The sequence below is a fragment of the Macaca fascicularis genome, chromosome 9, assembly GCF_037993035.2.
Source record: "Macaca fascicularis isolate 582-1 chromosome 9, T2T-MFA8v1.1".
Classification (NCBI taxonomy): Eukaryota; Metazoa; Chordata; class Mammalia; order Primates; family Cercopithecidae; genus Macaca; species Macaca fascicularis.
The window spans coordinates 134,136,595-134,161,034 of NC_088383.1; the positions used below are offsets into that span (position 1 = coordinate 134,136,595).

The window sequence follows — 24,440 nt, forward strand, 5'->3', positions numbered from 1 at the left end:
TGTGAAGTAGGGATTAAGATTCCACAGTTGTCTGTGGGAAAGGTGAAACTCCCAGAAAGATTAGGTACTGAGCCTGGCTTCCCAGGCATGTGACCCTATGCTCTAAAGGGAGAACTTGGCTTTGCTGTCACCGTCTTAAAAATGTTTTATTAAATTTTTAATTTTTTGTAGAGGTGATGTCTTGCTATCTTGTCCAGGCTGCTCTTGAACTCCTGGCCTCAAGTGATCCTCCTACCTCGGCCTCCCAGCGTGTTGAGATTGCAGGCATGAGCCACTGGGCCCGGACTTAATAATTTTGAACAAGGGACTTTGCATCTTCATTTTGCACTGGGCCCCACAAACTGTGTAGCTGGTTCTGATTACATTCATTTAAATTAAAAAGACCCCATCCTTGCACCGTAGAACACAAAGTGGTAAAGCCAAGCAGTCTTCATTGTCAGCCCATGGAGTCACATAGAAACGAACATGAGTCTAAGAAGCCCCCGGCCTCTCACTAGGCCACCGCCTTGCATGTGCAGTGAGTCCACCCATGGAATGTTAATTTTCCTACACTGCAGCAGGGCAGGCCCGTGACATGCAGACCTCAGACAAGTCAGCAATGGTAACTAAAGCCGGAATCACACAGGCTACTGACTCAGTGGGACCAGTAGTGAGGCCACGATGGGATTACTGCTGAGAATGACCAAGCATGGGACAGAGATGGAATGGCAGCCTCCCGGCAGCTGCTGCACATGGAGGAAAGAGCTCCATTATCGTAGGAAATGATTCAGCTCCAACCAGAATTAGCTTCATGGTCAAAAGCTCCTGATCCCAAGGTCCACTAGGTACTGAGCGCGCCAGGCTCTCCAGAGTAAAGACTTAAATCCAAAGTCATGGCCAAACATCTGAAGGTCATCGCCAGGACTGTGATGGCACAGGAAGGGAACGAGGAAAGTGCATACAGGACCCTAAACAGAATCCTAACTATGGAAGGGCTCGTTGAGGACATTAGGCGTCGGCGGTGTTATGAGAAGCCATGCCACCGGCGACAGAGGGAAAGCCATGAGAGGCCCAGCAGATCTACAGCATGGAAATGGCTCGCAAGATAACTTCTTGATGCGAAAGAATCAGGCAGATCGGTGGCAGGGCTGCTGAGGCCTGCGGATGGGACACTCAGTATGAAACCCTCATCCAGTTTTGTCTCCATCTCATTTCTTTGAACAATCCCATTTCCTATTACCTTTCTCTACAATAAACTCAATCACATGTTGGTAAGAAGGCCTCCACATACAGAAAACAATCCCGTTAGTCAGCAATGGACCCTCTTTTACTAAATGAAAGAAGAAACTGAGTCTGAAGAAGTGTAAGAGTAGAATGGCATTTGCCAGGGGCCAGGAGGGGGCAATGAGGAGTTATTGTTTAATGGGTACAGAGTTGTAGTTTGGGAAGATGCAAAAGTTCAGGAGGTGATGGCCAGGTGTGGTGGCTCATGCCTGTTATCCCCGCACTTTGGGAGGCTGAGGTGGGTGGATCACTTGAGGCCAAGAGTTCCAGACCAGCCTGGCCAACATGGTGAAACCCCGTCTGTACTAAAAATACAATAAAAAGAAAAAAGAAAAAGAAAAATTAGCCGGGCGTAGTGGTGCACACCTGTAGTTCCAGCTACTTGGGAGACTGAGGCAGGAGAATTGCTTGAACCGGACAGAGTGAGATTCCGTCTCAAAAAAAACCCCAAAAAAACAAAACAGGAGATGGATGGTAGATGGTGACGGTGGTTGCACAGATGGTAAATGTCCTTCATGCCACTGAACTGTACACTTAAATGCTTACGATGGTAAAACAATGGTAAATTTTATGTTTACTACTATAAAAGCTTTTTTGAAAGTTAAAACAACAACAACAACAACAACAAAGCTCCTCATATCACCTACAGTTTTGGCACCTGCAAAATACCCTAATAACAGAGCTGACTTCAGTGAGCCTGTCTTCCCCCAGGGAACTCTCTACTTATTAAAAAAAAAAAAAAAATGTGCCCATGCTTTTCCCTGAGTATCTACAAATATACAAAGAGGGCCCCTGGTTATCTGGTCAGCTGGCCAGGGGAGCCCATGTCAGGTTTGATTAGACACCATTCATGGTGCCCTTACTTGCCTCTGGAAAGCATCATTGTTTCATGTTGGTTGGAGTGGCCCTTGCATTTCAGAGAAGAACTCACTGAGGCTGTGAGGCTGGGTCACTCCAGCAGGTAGGCTGGAGACCAGGTTGAAACTGCAGGTCTCTGGGCTTCCCATATTTTTCCTGGCTCTGCTGTTTTGCCTCCAACTGCTATCTGGGCTGTAGACAGGTGCGGGCACCCGGCCCCCTGGCCTGTGCATCTCTGGAGGCTGCTTCTCACATCTAATTTGTGCCAGGAAGAAATAAAGCAGTGGCTGGCCAGCTGACCTGACACACAGGGGCCCTTGTTTGTAGATTTTTCAGGGAAGAGCATGGATGGTTTTTGTTTGTTTGTTTTTTAAGTGCAGAGGTCCCCTGGGAGGACAGACTCACTGAAGTCAGGGAATTGACTGTTCATTTCAAGATGGTCCAAATCTACAGAAAAGTCGATTTGAAGAGTGCAATGCATGCTCACTCATAGGCCTACCACCAGTTTTTCATATTGGGTCACAGTGTCATTAGCTGTTTTTTTGTTCACTGTATACACATAGATACTTTTTTTCCTGAACCATCTAAAAGTAAGTTGCAGACATCTTGGTGTTTCACTCCTTAACACTTCAGCATTTTTATCTCTTAAAAAGAAAGACCTTTTACAAAACTCTAATGTCTTTAGCCACAACTATGAAAATTAACGATATGTATTAATGCCAGGGCTGTAAATTCAGTAATGTTCAGTGTGTGGTCAGCATACTGCGGCCAACCTGTGGACTGTTTTTCACAGGTCAACAACAAGCTGAATTCTAAAATGGAGCAAGCTTTTAGAAACTTTTATAGCAATCTGACAGAGTACTTTTAGATCTGTTAAATCTAATAATAAAAAATCTGGACTGGTATTTAGTGTATTTTTTCACTTCTTCCTAATAAGTCACTTTTCTTATGTTTTACAAAAGTGTCACTCTGAGACACACTAAAAAACAAAAACAAAAACTGTTCCTTCATTATAGGTAGATTGCAGAGCCACTGGCTAATCCTCAGACCATATTCAAACATCCCCAATTGTCTCAGAATGTCTTTTGTAGATTTCTTTCTCAGCCCAGCATCCAATTCAGCTTCACATGTAGCATTTGGTTTTCACAGGGTCTGCTCTCCTCTCTTAGCAACATCAGGCCATCTTCCTGATTGTCTTTGGAACCTGTGAGTGGACCCATCTTAGAGCCAAGTAATTCAAGTACCAGGGACCTGGATCAGGGACAGGTCTGCAGTTCTCTGGGACTATAGAAATTACTGTTCTTAAAGCTATCAAAGTGTACACCCAACGATCTGACAAATCATTTTCAAATTTCATATGAATGGTTTCTTGATGAAAGAAAATAATTATAACATATCTGGCATTTTGGCAGAATTGTACTGAGTAAGGCAGGGGAACCTGTGTTCATGTTAAGTATCAGCCAAGCCAGAGATTTGTGCTGCTCTGATGTTAGAGATGGTAATCAGGAAAACCATAACAACGTGTTTGTGCCGCGCTCAAGATCTGGCTAAACTTCTTTGCGCAAGATTGAAAGTTGTCTGGTTTAGGCTCAAGGTAGTTCTCAGCTATGGAGTGATAGTCCTAGCGTGGATTTAGGGACTCCTCAGCGAGGAAGTAATATGCATTTGCCTAAATTCATTCCCCCCGAAGCGGACTAATTAGTGTGATTGTTATAAGGCACAGTACAAATAACTACCATTTACTGTGTGTGTAAAGCATTCTACAGGATGCTTGGCACACGGAACGTGCTTAGAGCAGATGCCCCTGAGCTCGCACCCAGGGCTTCGGGAGCTGCAATCTGTGCAGCTGCACAGGACCCTACACTTAGAAGAGCCCTGTGCTCTTCAGCTCTGCAGCTGACATCTTGAAATTCTTAGTAATTTTGCACAAGAGGCCCTGCGTTTTCATTTTGCACTGGGCCCCGAAGATCATGGAGCCAGTCCCACCCCCACCACATCTCTCTGACCCACCTCTGATTTTAGCAGCAGATGTGGTGAATGGTCGGGTGCAAGCTCAGACTCCCGTCCTACCAACAGCAAACACCTTCAGCACGGGCAGCACAACTTTCCGCATTCTGCTCCGAGCCTCCTCCAACACTGCACTGAAGTATCCCGCCCACTGCACCGAAGCAGAGTCCCGAAGTGTGGGGAGAGGGGTGGTGGTGCGGAACCCCAGAAGCAAATGTCATCGGTGGGGGCAGGAGCTGGTGGGTAAATGCCGTGGGCTCCTGCTCTTTGGAAAGACAGTTCTGGGATGTATTCTGGACACTTCTCAGAGCTCCCAGCATAACAAAGCCCTTGATGCCCACAGTCACCCGCCGATACCCACCACTCCTGCTTCCTGGGATCACCTCCTACAGAAACCACCTGCACTCAAGATGTTTGTCTACTTGTCTACTTCTGCTTTGGGGGGATTCCATGCTAAGACAGTCACAGCGGCGGGTGTTAGATGAATATGTGCTGGGCAAATCAGTGAGCCTTAGGATATAGTGAGCCTTAGGATATAGTGAGCCTTAGCTCATAGGATTGTTGACGGGAGTCAGTGAGATAGATTATGTAAACATCCGGTTCCGAGCCTGGCACATGGCAGGAGCTCGGTATGTGGTTGCCGGTGTTGGTGTAACTTCCCATCTCACCTATCCAGAGTTTTCCCTGCAGCAGAAATGGACATGAAATGCAAGATCAAGTATGACAGGGACAGTGTATTCCTTTTCTAGGGCTGCCGGAACAAATCACCACAAACCGGGTAGCTTAAAAACGACAGAAATATCGGCCAGGCGCAGTGGCTCACGCCTGTAATCCCAGCACTTTGGGAGGCCGAGGCGGGTGGATCACGGCTTCAGGAGATTGAGCCCATCCTGGCTAACATGGTGAAACCCCATCTCTACTAAAAATATAAAAATTAGCCAGGTGTGGTGGTGCGGCCCCATAGTCCCAGCTACTCAGGAGACTGAGGCTGGAGAATCGCTTGAACCTTGGAGGCGGAGGCTGCAGTGAGCCAAGATCGCGCCACTGCCCTCTAGCCTGGGAGACAGAGCAAGACTCTGTCACAAGAAAAAAAAAAAAAAGACAGAAATGTATTCTCTCTGGAGAGAGTTCTGGAAGCCAGAAATCTGAAATCAAGGTGTCCGCAGAGCCGTGTTCTCTTGAAAAGCTTCAGCAGGGAGGCCCTTCTCTGGCCTCTACCAAACTTCTGATGGTTGCCGTCCGTCCTGCTTATTCCCAGCCTCTCCTTTGTCCTCGGGCGGCCTTCTCCCTCTGTGTCTGTGTCTATATCTGTTTCCTCCCTCTGGAAGGATCAGTCACTGGACATCTTAACTTGATGACATCTGCAAACACCCTGTTTCCAAATAAGGTCAAATTCGCAGGTACCAGGGATTAGGACTTGACATATGATTTGGGAGAACACAATTCTACCCACTGCAGATGGAAAGTGGAATTTATTTAAAATAAAATGCATAACAACCAGGGCTTGATTTTCCTTGGATAAACTGGCAGAATGAGCAAGGGATAATTTGTACCTCTGGGATCAGTTCACATGTCGCCCTAAATGGCATTTACACTATTATGTCATTATAAAGAATGTCTCGGGTGGATTGCAGCCATGTTTTGACATAGCTGTTTGTAAGTGGGCTGAGAATTTAACCTCTGATATAGGCCATAATCCCAACTGGGCTTTTCCCACAGAGTTATTTATAAATAGCCTCAGATGTTAATTATTAATACGTATAAAATATTTATTAAGCACTTAATTTATGCCAGTCTCCTATGCCAGGCACTAGAGAAACAAAGAATAATCAGGCACAGGCTTTGCCCTCAAAGAGCTCCTGGTCCGCCAGGCAATGGTATCTAAGTTTTACAAATTCACACAAGAACGTTTACTGAATGGACACTGCACGCACAGCACAAACCAGCTTCTGAGGTCGTTGCTCCTCCTGTGTCTGCAATCCAATGGGGCTGCCCAGGGAACTTTCCAGGCAAAATATAAACATGCATGCCACTGCTGAGAAGCTCTGTTGTATGTTCAGACTGGAAGCTGGGTTCTTTTCTTGACTGTGCCTTTTTTCCGACCATGTGTTTTGAGATAGGTCACACCCCTCTCTGGGCCTCCTTCCCTTCCTCTGTAAAAATGAGCAAATCAAATGAGATCATGCCAAAGGGCTTCTCAATTCTTACACCATCATCATAGTCAACGTAGATGTTTAGTAAGCACCATGCACCAGGAACTGCTCCAGCCCTTGCCACGTATAATTTCAATTCATCTTCATAACAATTATATGAGGTATGGATTTTAATAATTCCCCCCCCCCTTTTTTTTTTTTTGAGACAGAGTCTCACTCTGTTGTCCAGGCTGGAGTGCAATGGCAGGATCTTGGCTCACTGCAACCTCTGCCTCCCATGTTCAAGCAACTCTTCTGCCTCAGCCTCCCGAGTAGCTGGGATTACAGGCACCCACCACCATGCCCAGCTAATTTTTGTATTTTTAGTAAAGATGGGGTTTCACCACGTTGACCAGGCTGGTCTCGAACTCCTGACCTCAGGTGGTCTGCCTGCCTCAGCCTCCCAAAGTGCTAGGATTACAGGTGTGAGCCACCTCATCTGGCCTAATGATTTCCTTTTTTTTTTTTTTTTTTTTTTGAGGTGGACTCTCACTCTGTCACCCTGGCTGGAGTGCAGTGGCATAGTCTCGGGTCACTGCAACCTCTGCCTCCCAGGTTCGGGCAATTCTCCTACCTCAGCCTCCTGAGTAGCTGGGAATACAGGCGTATGCCACCACACCTGGCTAATTTTTGTACTTTTAGTAGAGATGGGGTTTCACCACGTTGGCCAGGCTGGTCTTGAACTCCTGACGTCAGGTGATCTGCCCGCTCCAGCCTCCCAAAGTGCTGGGATTACAGGTGTGAGCCACTGTGCCAGGCAATTTTTTTTTTTTTTTTTTTGAGACGGAGTCTCGCTCTGTCTCCCAGGCTGGAGTGCAGTGGCGTGAGCTCAGCTCACTGCAACCTTTGCCTCCTGGGTTCCAGCAATTCTCCTGCCTCAGCCTCCTGAGTAACTGGGACTACAGGCGCCCGCCACCACACCCGGCTAATTTTTGTGTTTTTCAGTAGAGATGGGGTTTCACAGTATTGTCCAGGCTGGTCTCAAGCTCCTTACCTTGTGATCTGCCCACCTCGGCCTCCCAAAGCGCTGGGATTACAGGCGTGAGCCACCGTGTTAAGCAGTATTGTTATTATTTTTTAAGAGGCAAGGTCTTGCTCTGTTGCCCGGGCTCTGTTACCTCAAACTTCTGGACACAAGAGATCCTCTGCCTCAGCTTCCCAAGTAGATGGGACTACAGGTGTGTGCCACCACTCCTGGCTAATTAAAAAAAGAATTTTTTTTTGGCCAGGCATTGTGGCTCACGCCTGTAATCCCAGTACTTTGGGAGGCCGAGGTGGGAGTATTGCTTGAGCCCAGGAGTTCAAGACTGGCCTGGGCAACATAGAAAGACCTGATCTCTATATTTAAAAAAACATAAAAACAGATTACAATTTAAAAAAAAATTTTTTTTAAGGGAATCAGGATCTTGCTGTGTTGACCAGGTTGGCCTTGAACTCCTGGGCTCAAGCAAGCCCCCCAATTTAGCCTCCCAAAGTGCTGGGATTATAGACGTGAGCCATTGTGCCCGGCCTCAAGAGAACTTTTAAAGAGAGCAGCAATCCACCAGGTGAGTTTAGGGAGGGAAGCTTTATAAATCCTGAGCTGGCAGAGAATAGCGGCCAATTCTTTGCCCAATTTCCTTTTGCTGTCCCACAGCATAACTGAAACATGTTCAACATAGAGCGTGCCTCCTCCTTCCGCAGCGGGTCTCCTCCTGAGCTTCCTTTTACCTAATGGACACCACGGATCTGCTTCCAGGCCGATTTCCCTCTCTGTGCTCATTGGTAGGAAGCACATACCCCAAATCTGAACTCACTCTAGCAACTACAGAATACCTGATAGAACACATTTTATAGGCTGTCACTAACCCCCGGCTTCACGGCATTTACAGATTCTTATTTTCCATTTACTCTGACGTGCCAGACGTCTTCGTTTGTCCTCCAGATCTACCCTATATCCTTTCCCACTCTACTCTCTGTCCTGGAAGGCTGAACTGTGTAGACAACACCAACCGCTCACCCACTGGCTTTCGGTTGGGTCTGGTCAATGGGGAACCACAGTGGCTTAGAGGGATGGAGGAAGTGGAAGTCAGTGTTTTGATTTCCCTGTCTCCCTGCCTTCTCTCCCTCCTCCCACCATCCCCACCAGGTTGCCTGGGACTGCCTGTGTTTTTCCACCAAAGGTCATGTTCCTCCTGCCCCCCCACCTTTTTTTTTTTTTTATGTAAAAGGATATTTAGACCAGCCTGGCCAACATGGCAAAAGCCCCTCTCTACTAAAAATACAAAAATTAGCCAGGTGTGGTGGTGAGTGCCTGTAATCACAGCTACTTGGGAGGCTGAGGCAGGAGAATTGCTTGAATCCAGGAGGTGGAGGTTGCAATGAGCCAAGATCGCACCACTACACTCCAGCCTGGGTTATAAAGAGATCTTCTCTCAAAAAAAAAAAAAAAAAGGAGAGAAAGATGGGGTCTCTCTCTATTACCCAGGCTGGAATACAGTGGCAATATTCACAGGTGTGATCATAGCTCACTCTAGCCTCAAATTCCTGGACTCAAGCAATCCTCCTGCCTCAGCCTCCTGAGTAGCTGCGACGACCAGAACATGCCACAATGCTGGGCTGTGATTCACATACATTTTCATGATGAGTGAGGGCAGAAATAATTACATGATTGGTTTGCTGATAACATGACATTTGGGCTGTGGCTCTTTCTTATGGATCTTGCCTTTTACCAAGTCGTTAGATGGTTTTAACAATCCCAGGGGATCTTGTGGGCTCCTAACCTGCTGCTTCTGGAAATACCTGTCAGGGAAGTCTGGTCCTCAGCTTCATTTTGAAAGTGGCTGCATTCACTTCATCCATGAAGCGAACATGGAGGAAATGCCTAGCGAATTGCTGGACTGAAAAGCGGTCATAACTTTTCAGCTCACATGAACACACACTTGGGAAATGTGTGAAACCCTAATTTTAAAAAGAGGCTCCTTGGGAGAAACATTAGTAGCTGACACAGAGCCATTTTCTGGCTTTCATCTTGTCACCACTGGTGGCTGGGAACAGACTGTCCAGCCTCTGCCTACTCACGAGGATTCTCAAAAGAGTTTTCAATAAATTCTATTTGTTAACAAGGAATCGTGCTACTAAAAAAAAAAAAAAAAAAAGGATAACATTTGCAAATAACCTCCTATTACTTAAGGCTTTGATTTTTACTGTATTATGGAAGAATTGGCAAGAACAGCAGAGTAAGACAATGGATCCCATAGTAGAGACCCATGAATAACAAGGCAGGGTTTTCTTAAGCCTGTCACTCAAACCCAAGGGCTTCTTTCTGGAGCGATCTTTGATGTGAAGGCTCAAAATGCCCCAAATTCAACGGCCATTTAAATCTTAATGATAAAACTCAGGAGCAATATAAGTGTTTAAAACAGGAAAGGGATACTGACAGCTCTCCAAAACAAAGACTAGGATTCCAGTGTCACTGGTCATAGAAGAAAATTGAGGTCAGCAACGTCCAGCTCAGAGACATTTTATCTTCAAAGATAGTGTTCAGCTGCTACTGTTACAAGGCAAATGTGAACGGCTTGCTCAATATTTCATCTACGCTATTTGCAGAAAGTTAAAAACTTGACGGACCTATGTTGACTAGCAGCAAGAAGAATTGTCCCCACATTCTTGGTGGGAATTTCAACCAGCCCAATATTCCTGGAGGAAGGTTTGGCAATATGTGTTAAAAGTCTCAAAAATGGCCAACAAGCATCTGAAAAGATGCTCAACATCACTGACGATTAGAGAAATGGAAATCAAATCACAATGAGCTATCACATCACACCCATTAGCATGGCTGCTGTCAAAAGAACAGAAAACAAGTATTGCTGAGGAATGCAGAGAAATTGGAGCCCTTATGCACTGTTGGTGAGAATGTAAGATGGTGCAGTTGCTATGGAACCGGTATGGAGGTTCCTCAAAAAATTAAAAATAGAACTACCTTATGATCCACCAATCCTCCTTCTGGGCATCTATCTGCAATAATTCAAAGTGGAATCTCAAAGAGGTATTTGCACATCCATGTTCACTGCAGCATTATTCACAATAGCCAAGGGGTGGGAACAACCTTAATGTCCACTGGCAAATGAATAAAGATAATGTGATATATACATACAATGGAATATTATGCAGCTTTAAAAAAGAAGGAAATTGTACCATTGGCAACAACATGGATGGACCTGGAAGACATTATGCTAAGTGAAATAAGTCAGCCACAGAAGGACAAATACTGCATGATTCCACTTATATAAGGTAGCTAAGATAGTTGAACTGATATATGCAGAAAATAGAATGGTAATTGCAAGGAGATGTGGTAGGGAGAAATGAGCTGTTCAATGGGTATAAAGTTACACTTATACAAGGCGAATAGGTTCTAGAGACCTGCTGTACAACATAGTGCTCATATTTTTATAATTAACAATATATGCGCTTACAAATTTGCTAAGTGGGGGAAGATCTCATGTTAAGTATTCTTATTACCAAAACCAACCAAACAAAAAATACCAAAAAACAAAAAAACAAAAGGGTGAGATTTTTGGAGATGATGGATATGTTTATTACCTTGATTGTGGTGAAAGTATCACAGGTGTATGTGTATGTTCAGACTCACCCAATTGTATACATTAAGTACGTGCAGTTGTTCTCTATATCGATTTTTTGTCAATACACCTGTTAAAAAAGAATATTTAATGGCATTGGAATATGGTCATGACATATTATTACATTAAAAAGACACTTTAGGCCAGGTGTGGTGGCTCACGCCTGTAATCCCAGCACTTTGGGAGGTCGAGGTGGGTGGATCACGAGGTCAGGAGATCGAGACCATCCTGGCCAACATGGTGAAACTCCATCTCTACTAAAAGTACAAAAATTAGCTGGGTGTGGTGGTGTGCCTGTAATCCCAGCTACTTGGGAGGCTGAGTCAGGAGAATGGCTTGAACCCGGGAGGCAGAGATTGCAGTAAGCCAAGATTGCACCACTGCACTCCAGCCTGGCAACAGAGTGAGACTCTGACAAAAAAAAAAAAAAAAAAAAAAAAAAGACACGTTAGAACTTAGAATTATAGTGTGATTCTAATTTTGCAATAATTCAGGCATGTATGCATAGAATAAAGACTGGAAAACAGATATCAACATACTATATGAACAGGGGGACATCTTTGGGCATAAGGATTAGAGCTGACTTTTATGTATTTTTGTGTGTTTGTCTCTATTGTCTAAGACAAACATGTACCACTTTTGTAATCAGAATTAAGCAATTTTTCAAAAAAGAATAGGAATGAATTCCTAAAAGGACTACATCATGCTCTGGGAGGTGAGACTGGGAGAGTTGAGAATGGCTTCCATTTTCTACCTTATAGAGTTTTAAAAGTATGTGTCACTTTTACGATTAAAAAAGAAGAATGAAGTCAAAGCAAGGTGCAGTCACTGTCAAATTCTTTTCAAAGCCAAACCCACCAGATGTCTTTTCAGGGCCCAAGTATACAAGGCAGTAAATAGGAAAAGCACCTGCCAACCATGCAGGCCTAGAAAGCCTTCGTGTTTGGAGCTGCCCATAAGTTCTAGGGTGTTGGATGGTGCCACCCCATGCACAGAGGCATGGGAGGTGATGTGAGAGCTGGAGCAGGCAGAGGCCTGGAAAGTCTGCCCTCTGGGGATTGGGGACCAGGGAGAGGGACTCCTGCCAACCCTGAGAGAATGTGCCTGGTGTCTCAGACTGAAGAGGGCAACATAATTGGGTGGTGGGGGACTCTCGTTCAATTGGGTACAACTGTCCATTTTCAGCATCTAAAACTTCATTCAGCAGCAAAGAATGCAGGATGATGTTGCTGTTTTTACAAAGAGGTGTTTGGGATTTGGAGCGCTGCCCAAGGGCACGGAGGAAGCTTTTTGTATTATCCACTGACAACTGCATTGTGGACATGCTGGAAGGGGAGTTTGTTCACTGCACAAACACGGAGTCACACCCAGCTTCGCCTATAATGGAATCAACAGTCGTGAGCCCGTTAAAGACGTCGCAGGAACTTCAGGCTCTGGCAGAATTTGCTGCAATCATTTTGAAAGGAATCTTGGACACTGAAGGGTCTGTTTTCAACTGTCTAGGGATTTAATTCGCTTCATCAAGTTGATTGTGCATTTTTTTAAATGGGTCTCCATTCTTAAGGCAAATTTGGGTATTTTTATCTTGCTTTTCATTGAGTATTATGACATAGGCATATTTTTCACGTTAATACAAATTCTTCAAAAACCTCCAAAATGGCATACATTTTGTGGCTGAGCCATAAATGATCTCTTTGGTTGGCCATTGAGGTTGTTGGCAAGTTTGTTAATATTAATACTGCCATAATTCATATTTTTGTGCCATTAAGCTTTGTTTGCCTTCCAGATTATTTCCTTAGGACTGATTCCAAGTGAAACCACTAAATAAAAGGCGTGCACATTTTAAAAATTATTATTTTTTATTATACTTTAAGTTCTAGGGTACATGTGCACAACATGCAGTTTTGATATGTAGGTATATATGTGCCATGTTGGTTTGCAGCACCCATCAACTCGTCATTTGCATTAGGTATTTCTCCTAATGCTATCCATCTCCCAGCCTCCCACCCCATGACAGGCCCTGATGTGTGATGTTCCCCATCCTGTGTCCACGTGTTCTCATTGTTCAATTCCCACCTATGAGTGAGAACATGCAGTGTTTGGTTTTCTGTCCTTGCGACAGTTTGCTCAGAATGATGGTTTCCAGCTTCATCCATATCCCTGCAAAGGATATGAACTCATCCTTTTTTATGGCTGCATAATATTCCATGGTGTATATGTGCCACATTTTCTTAATCCAGTCTATCACTGATGGACATTTGGGTTGGTTCCAAGTCTTTGCTATTGTGAATAGTGCCTTGATAAACATATGTGTGCATGTGTCTTTATAGCAGCATGTTTTATAATCCTTTGGGTATATACCCAGTAATGAGATGGCTGGGCCAAATGGTATTTCTAGTTCTAGATCCTTGAGGAATCGCCACACTATCTTCCACAATAGTTGAACTAGTTTACAGTCCCACTAACAGTGTAAAAGCATTCCTATTTCTCCACATCCTCTCCAGCACCTGTTGTTTCCTGACTTTTTAATGATCACCATTCTAACTGGTGTGAGATGGTATCTCATTGTGGTTTTGATTTGCATTTCTCTGATGGCCAGTGATGATAAGCATTTTTTCATGTGTCTGTTGGCTGCATAAATGTCTTCTTTTGAGAAGTGTCTGTTTGTATCCTTTGCCCACTTTTTGATGGGGTTGTTTTTTTCTTGTACATTTGTTTAAGTTCTTTGTAGATTCTGGATATTAGCCCTTTGTCAGACTGGTAGATTGCAAAAATTTTCCCCCATTCTGTAGGTTACCTGTTCACTCTGATGGTAGTTTCTTTTGCCACGCAGAAGCTCTTTAGTTTAATTAGATCCTATTTGTCTATTTTGGCTTTTGTTGCCATTACTTTTGGTGTTTTAGTCATGAAGTCCTTGCCCATGCCTATGTCCTGAATGGTATTGCCTAGGTTTTCTTCTAGGGTTTTTATGGTTTTAGGTCTAACATTTAAGTCTCTAATCCATCTTGAATTAATTTTTGTATAAGGTGTAAGGAAGGGATCCAGTTTCAGCTTTCTACATATGGCTAGCCAGTTTTCCCAGCACCATTTATTAAATAGGGAATCCTTTCCCCATTTCTTGTTTTTGTCAGGTTTGTCAAAGATCAGATGGTTGCAGATGTGTGATGTTATTTCTGAGGGCTCTGTTCTGTTCCATTGGTCTATATCTCTGTTTTGGTACCAGTACCATGCTGTTTTGTTTACTGTAGCCTTGTAGTATAGTTTGAAGTCAGGTAGAGTGATGCCTCCAGCTTCGTTCTTTTTGCCTAGGATTGTCTTGGCAATGCAGGCTCTTTTTTGGTTTCACATGAACTTGAAAGTAGTTTTTTCCAATTCTGTGAAGAAAGTCATTGGTAGCTTGATAGGGATGGAGTTGAATCTATAAATTACCTTGGGCAGTATGGCCATTTTCACTGTATTGATTCTTCCTATCCATGAGCATGGAATGTTCTTCCATTTGTTTGCTGTTTGTATCCTCTTTTATTTCGTTGAGCAGTGGTTTGTAGTTCTCCTTGAAGAGTTCCTTCACATCCCTTGTAAGTTGGATTCCTAGGTATTTTGTTCTCTTTGTAGCAATTGTGAATGGGAGGTCTCTCAAAATTTGGCTCTCTGTTTGTCTGTTATTGGTGTACAGGAATGCTTGTGATTTTTGCACATTGATTTTATGTCCTGAGACTTTGCTGAATTTGCTCATCAGCTTAAGGAGCTTTTGGGCTGAGATGATGGGGTTTTCTAAATATACAGTCATGTCATCTGCAAACAGAGACAATTTAACTTCCTCATTTCCTAAGTGAATTCCTTTTCTTTCTTTCTCTTGCCTGGTTGCCCTGGAGTGGTGAGAGAGGGCATCCTTGTCTTGTGCCAGTTTTCAAAGGGAATGCTTCCAGTTTTTGCCCATTCATTATGATATTGGCTGTGGGTTTGTCATAAACAGCTCTTATTATTTTGAGGTATGTTCCATCAATACCTAGTTTATTGAGAGTTTTTAGCATGAAGGGTTTTTGCATTTTGTCAAAGGCCTTTTCTGCATCTATTGAGATAATCATGTGGTTTTTGTCATTGGTTCTGTTTATGTGATGGATTACATTTATTGATTTTCATATGTTGAACTGGCCTTCCATCTCAGCGATGAAGCCAACTTGATCATGGTGGATAAGCTTTTTGATGTGCTGCTGGATTCAGTTCGCCAGTATTTTATTGAGGATTTTTGAATTGATGTTCATCAGGGATATTGGTCTAAAATTCTCTTTTTTTTTGTTGTGTTTCTGCCAGGCTTTGGTATCAGGAAGATGCTGGCGTCTTAAAATGAGTTAGGGAGGAGTTCCTCTTTTTCAGTTGATTGGAATAGTTTCAGAAGTACCAGCTCCTTTTTGAACCTCTGGTAGAATTCGACTATGAATCCATCTGGTCCTGGACTTTTTTTGGTTGGTAGGCTATTAATTATTGTCTCAATGTCACAGTCTGTTATTGGTCTATTCAGAGATTCAACTTCTTCCTGGTTTAGTCTTGGGAGGGTGTATGTATACAGGAATTCATCCATTTCTTCTATATTTTCTAGTTTATTTGGGTAGAGGTGTTTATAGTATCCTCTGATGGTAGTTTGTACTTCTGTGGGGTTGGTGGTGATATCTCCTTTATCATTTTTTATTGCATCTGTTTGATTCTCCTCTCTTTTCTTCTTTATTAGTCCTGGTAGCAGTCTATCAATTCTGTGGATCTTTTCAAAAACCAGCTCCTGGAATCATTGACTTTTTGAAGAGTTTTTTGTGTCTCTATCTCTTTCAGTTTTGCTCTGATCTTAGTTATTTCTTGCCTTCTGCTAGTTTTTGAATTTGTTTGCTCTTGCTTTTCTAGTTATTTTAATTGTGATGTTAGGGTGTCAATTTTAGATCTTTCCTGCTTTCTCCTGTGGGCATTTAGTGCTATAAATTTCCCTCTACACACTGCTTTAAATGTGTTCCAGAGATTTTGGTATGTTGTGTCTTTGTTCTCATTGGTTTCAAAGAATATCTTTATTTCTGCCTTCATTTCGTTATGTACCCAGTAGTCATTCAGGAGCAGGTTGCTCAGTTTCCATGTAGTTGTGTGATTTTGAGTTTCTTAATCCTAAGTTCTAATTTGATTGCTGTGGTCTGTTGCACTGTGGTCTGAGAGACAGTTTGTTGTGATTTCTGTTCTTTTACATTTGTTGAGGAGTGCTTTACTTCCAATTATGTGGTCAATTTTAGAATAAGTGCGATGTGGTGCTGAGAAGAATGTGTATTCTGTTGATTTGGGGTGGAGAGTTCTGTAGATGTCTATTAGGTCTGCTTGGTGCAGAGATGAGTTCAAGTCCTGGATATCCTTGTTAACCTTCTGTCTCGTTGATCTGTTTAATGTTGACAGTGGGGTGTTAAAGTCTCTCATTATTATTGTGTGAGAGTCTAAGTCTCTTTGTAGGTCTCTAAGGACTTGCTTTATGAATCTGGGTACTCCTATATTGGGTACATATATATATTTAGGATAATTCGCTCTTCTTGTTGAATTGATCCCTTTACCATTATGTAATGGCCTTCTTTGTCTCTTTTGATCTTTGTTGATTTAAAGTCTGTTTTATCGGAGACTAGGATTGCAATCCCTGCTTTTTTTTTTTTTTTTTTTTTTTTTTGCTTTCCATTTGCTTCATAGATCTTCCTCCATCTCTTTATTTTGAGCCTATGTTTGTCTCTACATGTGAGATGGGTCTCCTGAATATAGCACACTGATGGGTCTTGACTCTATCCAATTTGCCAGTCTGTGTCTTTTAATTGGGGCATTTAGCCCATTTACATTTAAGGTTAATATTGTTATGGGTGAGTTTGATCCTGTGATTATGATGTTAGCTGGGTATTTTGCCTATTAATTTATGCAGTTTCTTCATAGCATCGATGGTCTTTACAATTTGGCATGCTTTTGCAGTGGCTGGTACCGGTTGATTCTTTCCATGTTTAGTGCTTCCTTCAGGAGCTCTTGTAAGGCAGGCCTGGTGGTGACAAACTCTCTCAGCATTTGCTTGTCTGTAAAGGATTTTATTTCTCCTTCACTTATGAAGCTTAGTTTGGCTGGATATGAAATTCTGGGTTGAAAATTCTTTTCTTTAAGAATGTTGAATATTGGTCCCCACTCTCTTCTGGCTTGTAGGGTTTCTGCCAAGAGATCTGCTGTGGGTAACCTGACCTTTCTCTCTGGCTGCCCTTAACATAGTTTCCTTCATTTCAACCTTGGTGGATCTGACAATTATGTGTCTTGGGGTTGCTCTTCTTGAGGAGTATCTTTGTGATGCTGTTTGTATTTCCTGAATTTGAATGTTGGCCTGCCTTGCTAGGTTGGGGAAGTTCTCCTGGATAATATCCTGAAGAGTATTTTCCAACTTGGTTCCATTCTCCCTGTCACTTTCAGGTACACCTATCAAATGTAGATTTGGTCTTTTCACATAGTCCCATATTTCTTGGAGGCTTTGTTCATTTCTTTTTACTCTTTTTTATCTAACCTTGTCTTCTTGCTTTATTTCATTAATTTGATCTTCAGTCACTGATACCCTTTCGTCCACTTGATGATGAAATTGGCTACTGAAGCTTGTGCATGTGTCACTAAGTTCTCGTGCCATGGTTTTCAGCTCCATCAGGTCATTTAAGGTCTTCTCTACACTCTTTATTCTAGTTAGCCATTTGTCTAACCTTTTTTCAAGGTTTTTAGTTTCCTTGAGATGGGTTTGAACATGCTTCTTCAGCTCGGAGAAATTTGTTATTACCGACCTTCTGAAGCCTACTTCTGTCAACTTGTCAAAGTCATTCTCCATTCAGCTTTCTTCCATTGCTGGCAAGCAGCTGTGATCCTATGGAGGAGAAGAGGTGCTCTGGATTTTAGAATTTTCCACTTTTCTATTCTGATTTCTCCCCATCTTTGTGGTTTTATCTACCTTTGGTCTTTGATGTTGGTAACCTACAGATGAGGTTTTGGTGTAGATGTCCTTTTTGGTAATGTTGGTGCTATTCCTTTCTGTTTGTTAGTTTTCCTTCTAACAGTCAGGTCCCTCAGCTGCAGGTCTGTTGGAGTTTGCTGGAGGTCCACTCCAGACCCTGTTTGTCTGGGTATCACCAGCAGAGGCTGTAGAACAGCAAATATTGCAGAATAGCAAATATTGCTGCCTGATACTTCCTCTGGAAGCTTCGTCCCAGAGGGGCACCCACCTATATGAGGTGTCTGTTGGACTCTACTGGGAGGTGTCTCCCAGTTAGGCTACACGGGGATCAGGGACCCACTTGAGGAGGCAGTTTGTCCATTCTCAGAGCTCAAACACCATGCTTGGAGAACTACTGCTCTCTTCAGAGCTGTCAGACAGGGACATTTAAGTCTGCAGAAGCTGTCTGCTGCCCTTTGTTGAGCCCACAGAGGTGGAGTCTATAGAGGCAGAGGCCTTGCTGAGCTGTGGTGGGCTCTGCCCAGTTCAAACTTCCCGGCCACTTAGTTTACCTATTCAAGCCTCAGCAATGGTGGACGCCCCTCCCCAACCCAGGCTGCCGCCTCACAGTTCAATCTCAGACTGCTGCACTAGCAGTGAGCAATGCTCCGTGGGTGTGGGACCTGCCAAGCCAGGCATGGGAGAGAATCTCCCTGTCTGCTGGTTGCTAAGACCTTGGAAAGAGCACAGTATTTGGGCGTGAGTGTCCCATTTTTCCACGTACAGTCTGTCATGGCTTCCCTTGGCTAGGAAAGGGAAATCCCCCAACCCCTTGCACTTCCCAGGTGAGGTGACACCCCGCCCTGCTTCAGCTTGTCCTCCGTGGGCTGCACCCACTGTCCAACCAGTCCCATTGAGATGAACCAGGTACATCAGTTGGAAATGCAGAAATCACCTGTCTTCTGTGTTGATCACACTGGGAGCTGCAGACTGGAACTGTTCCTATTTGGCCATCTTGGAATGGAAAAAGCATGCACATTTTTCAGTGTTTTGTTTTGGGATTCTTTTTGATCAAATTTTGTTTCATGTTGTTAAGGCTATATTTTTCTCTTCTTTTTTTTTCCAGATAAAATGGATTTTCCCCCAATTATAAAAGAAATACTTACTCAATGTAAATAATTTTGATAAGAAAAAGAAAATTACCAGGCAAATTCACTACACATAACACTGCTAACATTTTTCCTTCTGGACTTTTTCCTATATGCTTACACACACACACACACACACACACACACTCACTTACTTCTAACTTACTTCCCTTAGCATATCATGAGTGTCTTCCTAATAATTTAATGGAGGACCAGATCTTTTTATTTGACTGCACAGCATGCCACAGTATGGAGATATACTTCATGAAAAACCAAGTGTAGACATTTTTAAGGTTCTTGACTCATATTACCAAAACACTTTCTAACAGCTTAGATCAATAATGCTCACTCCCACAATCAGTGTGTGATGATTCTTCTCAAGACCAATGAGAACCATTTGTAGTGTCTGACTTTTTGTATCAAGACATTTTTAGTAAAACATAATGGCAAGGATCTTGACCAGTAAGTTTGATGGTTTAGTCTGTTTTCATGAAAGAATGGAAAATAATCATGGCAGCTGACCCATCATGGAAGCCAGATTACTTCTGAGAAATATGTTGGGAGGGTGTTGGAGAAGGGAACCTAGATATTTGGCTTCCCTATGTATAATTATGGTCACCTATGGCCATGTCTCTGAATTCGGATGGGTGTTTATTTACTGTAATGTAGAATATCTTTGGGGAACATTGCATACAAATACTAGCAATTAACTCAATCTAAGAATCACACTTCTTGGCTGAGCGTGGTGGCTCACGCCTGTAATCCCAGCACTTTGGGAGGCCAAGGCAGGTGGATCACGAGGTCAAGAGATCAAGACCATCCTGGCCAACATGGTGAAACCCCATCTCTACTAAAAACACAAAAATTAGCTGGGCGTGGTGGTGGGCACCCGTAGTCCCAGCTACTCTGGAGGCTGAGGCAGGAGAATTGCTTGAACCTGGGAGGTGGAGGTTGCAGTGAGCCGAGATTGCGCCATTGCACTCCAGCCTGGCTACAGAGTGATACTCATCTCAAAAAATAAATAAATACATAAAAGAATCACAATTCTTGCAGTTAATAGAGTGCTGGTCCAACATTCTAATGACAAACTCTCCCCAAAACACCAATGGAACAGGAGGTGGGGAGCCTCCTAATTAGGCAGGACTTTCCACACCGACTAATGATTGAGATGTTGAGGGTCAGACAGGGGGATGCATGGATCTGTGCTGTGTCACCTGGGCCAAAGACATGTCACATACAATGATGCTCACCTGTGACAGGGAAGCATCATTTGCTCTGTCTTTAGAACTAAGGGACAATGAGACACCTGCTAACATCTCCACAGGATGCCAGGGACCTCAGTGAGCTGCTGCCGCTGGTACTTGGGGCCTGGTGTGACTGTCCTTCCTAAGTGCAACCTCTGTCCCTATAACCCAGGGCATTGAGCCTCCCCAGGAGGGGAGCTGGGGAGCTGGGGTGCCGCCTGAGGGCCTGGGAGCTCTGAAGGTGTCTTCTCCCTGGCTCACTCGAAGCTCTGGAAGGCTGGGTTTGGTTTGTGAACTTTTCTGATCCTGCTTGTTTTCCAAGAAGAAAACACCATCCTTCAAAAGGAACAGAGTACACTTGTGCCCTGGTTAGGATTTTAACACTCCTGGCTAAGGTCTTGAGGGTCATTGAATTGTTGGAGTTGCAAACCTTGGTCTTGCTGCCTTCTCTGGGCTTCTGGGGAAGGAGGGACAGGCACCACATGGCAGCACTCTGGGGCCAGAAGCATCAGAAATCACGCTGTCTCCTGTGCAAGGAGAGAAGGCTTCCTGTGGCCTTTTCCCACCCTGTTTTGCAGGAAAGGAGCAGGTAGCAACTGAGGAAAGAACGCTCTACAGACCAGTAGCCAATAGCTTGGGTGTCATTGACAAAGAGAGAGAGGGCTGGCAAAACAAGTGGACACATTTTAATTTGCAAGCCAGGGTCTCTTTCTGTGGGTCTCTATCCCTCTGTCCCTCTGCCCCCACCCCTGCCCACCCCCTGTGTCTTGCCTTCTCCAGTATGTGGGCAGCTGTGAGAAGACCTAGTTCCAGAGCCAGCACTGGCCTTGGGCAGTCATGTCCTTGCTGAGCCTATGTTTTCTCCACTTTATGGAAATCGTAGTGCACAACCACAGAGCTGTCATGGAAATCAGATGAGTCAGGCGACATGAAAGGGTCTTGCAGAGAGCCGCACACAGGTGGCACTCGGTAGAACCAGCAATTTTGCCTAAAGTCTTCAAGTGGAAGTGACTTTAGGGTGCTTAGCATATTGGTCCCTTGAGGTCACTGCTCAGCCAGGAGGCTCACTTGCTCACGGACTGGTGTGATGAGGCTTTGGCATGACTGCAACCTCCCAGAGGGCTTCCCCAGAGGCTGGAATGATGCCAGTGCTCCATAAATGCCTGTTGCAGGCAGGCGTGAACACATGAATGAATAAATGAAGTGGCTTGAATAACAAAGGACATTTGCAGAGCACTGTTAGCCTATGCCAGGTGCCAACTGCGCGGTGTCCCTGATTCTCACAGGACTGTCCCTGTGTATCTGGAAGGCTGTTCCCCTTTTCCTCCCTTTCTTCTCTCCCCTTAACTCCTCCTTTCTTCTTCCTCCTCCCTCTTTAGCCCCACTCACCCTAGGTTCCCACCTGATGAACTCTTACTCATCCTTCAAAGCCCATTTCAGAGCTCACCTCCTCTGGAAGTTTGCCTGCTCCCTTAGACAGAGGTAGGTGTTTCCTGCCTGGGGCTTCCCAGCCTCCCTATAGCACTGCTCCCCTCAAGCCTGGAAGCTTCTGGGTAAAGATTTGGCCTTGCCCATCTCTGTATCTGGAGTGCCTTGTCCAGGGCCTGTCATCTCAAAGGTGTGTCTTATGTGTTGGTGAATGGCAGAATGTCACAGAGTATCTGGCTTCCTTAAGCAGATTGCTACCACTTTATACTTGAACCCACACCTGGGATTCATCAAAGCTTTCCCAAAGCCCTGAAACTGCACATAAGAAACATGGCAGATGGCTCTGCTCTGTTGTTAGTTTCCAGGGGCTTCTAGAGGATTGGCAGCCCTCGGGACCCCATATCAGCACCAGAAGACAGCAGAGCAATGTACTGAGAAACCGCCAAGAAGAAAATTGAATAAAGGAACACAAATCTCTTTAACCAGAAACCCAGCACACAGAATGTGCCACTGACGGGGGCTTATCTTCCAGAAATCCTATGAAAATCACCAGGGTAAAGCACCAGGCTTTGCAAAATTGTTCTTGCCTGTGGTGCCTCGCTGGCAGCTGGGTTGCAGGCTGGGAGTAGAATGCCACCCTCTCGAAGGAGCTCTTCTCCACCTTTGCTACCAGGAATGTCTATGCAGTCACCAAACATTGGTTGGCTCTGAAGACAGAAAACGAAGAGATGTTCCTCCCTCCCAAGGAACCAGTGCCTGGGGAGGGGATCCAGGGGAGCTCTCCAGGCTCTAAGATGTCTGCTGGAAGCACCTTGCTCCCAGAGGCGTACTCTATTGTCTTGGGAAGGCAAAGGCTTCTTAGGGACCATGACACCTGAGTGAAATTTGGAAGCATTGATAGGGCTTCACTGGGTGACAAGGAAGAAGAGAACAAGCAGAGGTCAAGTGTCTACTGGTCACTAGCAAAGTCAGCCCAAGTGGCTCTGTTGGCATTGAATTCTTTCTTGCTTGTGTTGCTCTCTCCTTTAGGAGTCGTTGATGGCTCTCCAGTTCAGTACTACCATGCTTAGGACAAGCTCCTCGTGCAGGCATTCAAGGCCATCCACAGTACCATCATCTTCCTGCATCCTCTGCCATCTCTTGCCTCCTCCAACCCGTATGTTTGCCTCTGGTCTGAAAGCTCTCCTTCTCCCTCTCAGCTTCCTGCTTGATCTCCCCCACGTGAATGTGAGTTCCATCATGGCCAACATGGCAGTCCCCTCAGCATCCAGCACAGCAGGTGCTCTGGAGGCTTGGATTCCTTGGTGACATCTCTCCAGCTGGGACGAGGGCTGCTCAGGGGTGAGGGCAGCGACTTCCCTTTGCTGGGGGAGCAGTGGGCACCAAGGACTCCCTTCCTGAGTGGGAGGAGTGAGCTAGTGGCTCTCTGATTGCTGTTTGCTCTTACTCATGGGGACACCTCCAGAGAGGGACTCCTGCCTCAGAGTCCGCCACAGCTGTGTTCTAAAGGAGATTTCCAGATGGACTCTTACGCAAGCACATAAACCCAAACTCCTTCCTCATTCACTCATTCATGCTCCAAACACACCTGGAGCATTTGCTGGGGCTGGGGTAAAAAAAGGGCAGCCACAGACTCTGTTCTTGGGGGCTTCCGGCCAGAGGGATTAGAGCTGGCCACAGGTAGAGAGAGTCTGAGAGCTGGCACAGGGGAGGGAGGGAGCTTGGCTCAGGGAGAAAAGTGGTCAGGAAAGAACGCAGCTACAGCAGCATTGGCGTCTAGTCTGGGGAAATGGCTGAAATCAGACATGGGGCAAAAGTGCACATGTGCATGTGGGGATCGTGTTTTTATTATGTGTGTGTGTATAGTGTACATGGATGAATGCATATGTGTGTTTACATGTGAGTGTGTACGTGTATATGTGTATGAGCATGTATGTTTGTATACGTATGTGTATTGTGCATATGTGTCAGTATGTAATAGGCACATGTGTGGGTTTACATGTATATACACACATGAACATGTGTTTGTGTGTGCGCACAATCATGCATGTGTTATATGCACCCACACATACACATATATGTATGTATGTATACATATGTATGTGTATATGTGTGAGTGTGCATAGGATGAGAATGGAGATCAGCTGGTCACCATTTTGGGTTTCTAGGGAGAACAGTGTTAGGTAACAGGGTTAGGTTTGGGAGCAGATACAGAGATATAGTTGAGTTCATTTGTCCTTGGGGACCACCTGAGGAATCAGGACTAAATCTGTGGGCCCTGGGGAGTCATTGAAGGCTCTGAGCAAGGGAATGACATGGCCAGAGCATGTCCAATGTCCCCACCCTGTCCCATCCTGCTGACCAGGAACAGCACAGACAGGTGCATTTCAGAAGACGAGGGCGAGAGCAAGAAAACTGGTAACCAGAGTCCAACTCAGGAGGAACTTTGACCAAGAAGTTTGAAACAAAGAAGGAAGGTTTGCCCCTAAACTCTTGACTTATTCCTCCTGCTCTTTCCATTCCCACGATTTCTCAATAAACGACTGGAGACATCAGACAATGCCCTCACTGTTGTGTGGCTGCCTGGGGCCATTCCGCAGCATCGGAGCCTCTGTGCTCAGGTGACCCCTGTGCTGGGGGTAGGATGGCCCCCCCCACGTAGGCCTTAAACATCTGGATCACGCTGGGGAACCCGCCACAGGGATCTTTAAAAAAAAATAAAA

General features: G+C 44.6%; 1 pseudogene; it reads left to right on the plus strand.

Moving 5' to 3' along the window:
• Nucleotides 1-202: 202 nt before the first annotated feature.
• Nucleotides 203-2,695, plus strand: LOC102118675 (small ribosomal subunit protein bS21m-like; annotated as a pseudogene).
• The last annotated feature ends 21,745 nt before the right edge of the window (nucleotides 2,696-24,440 follow it).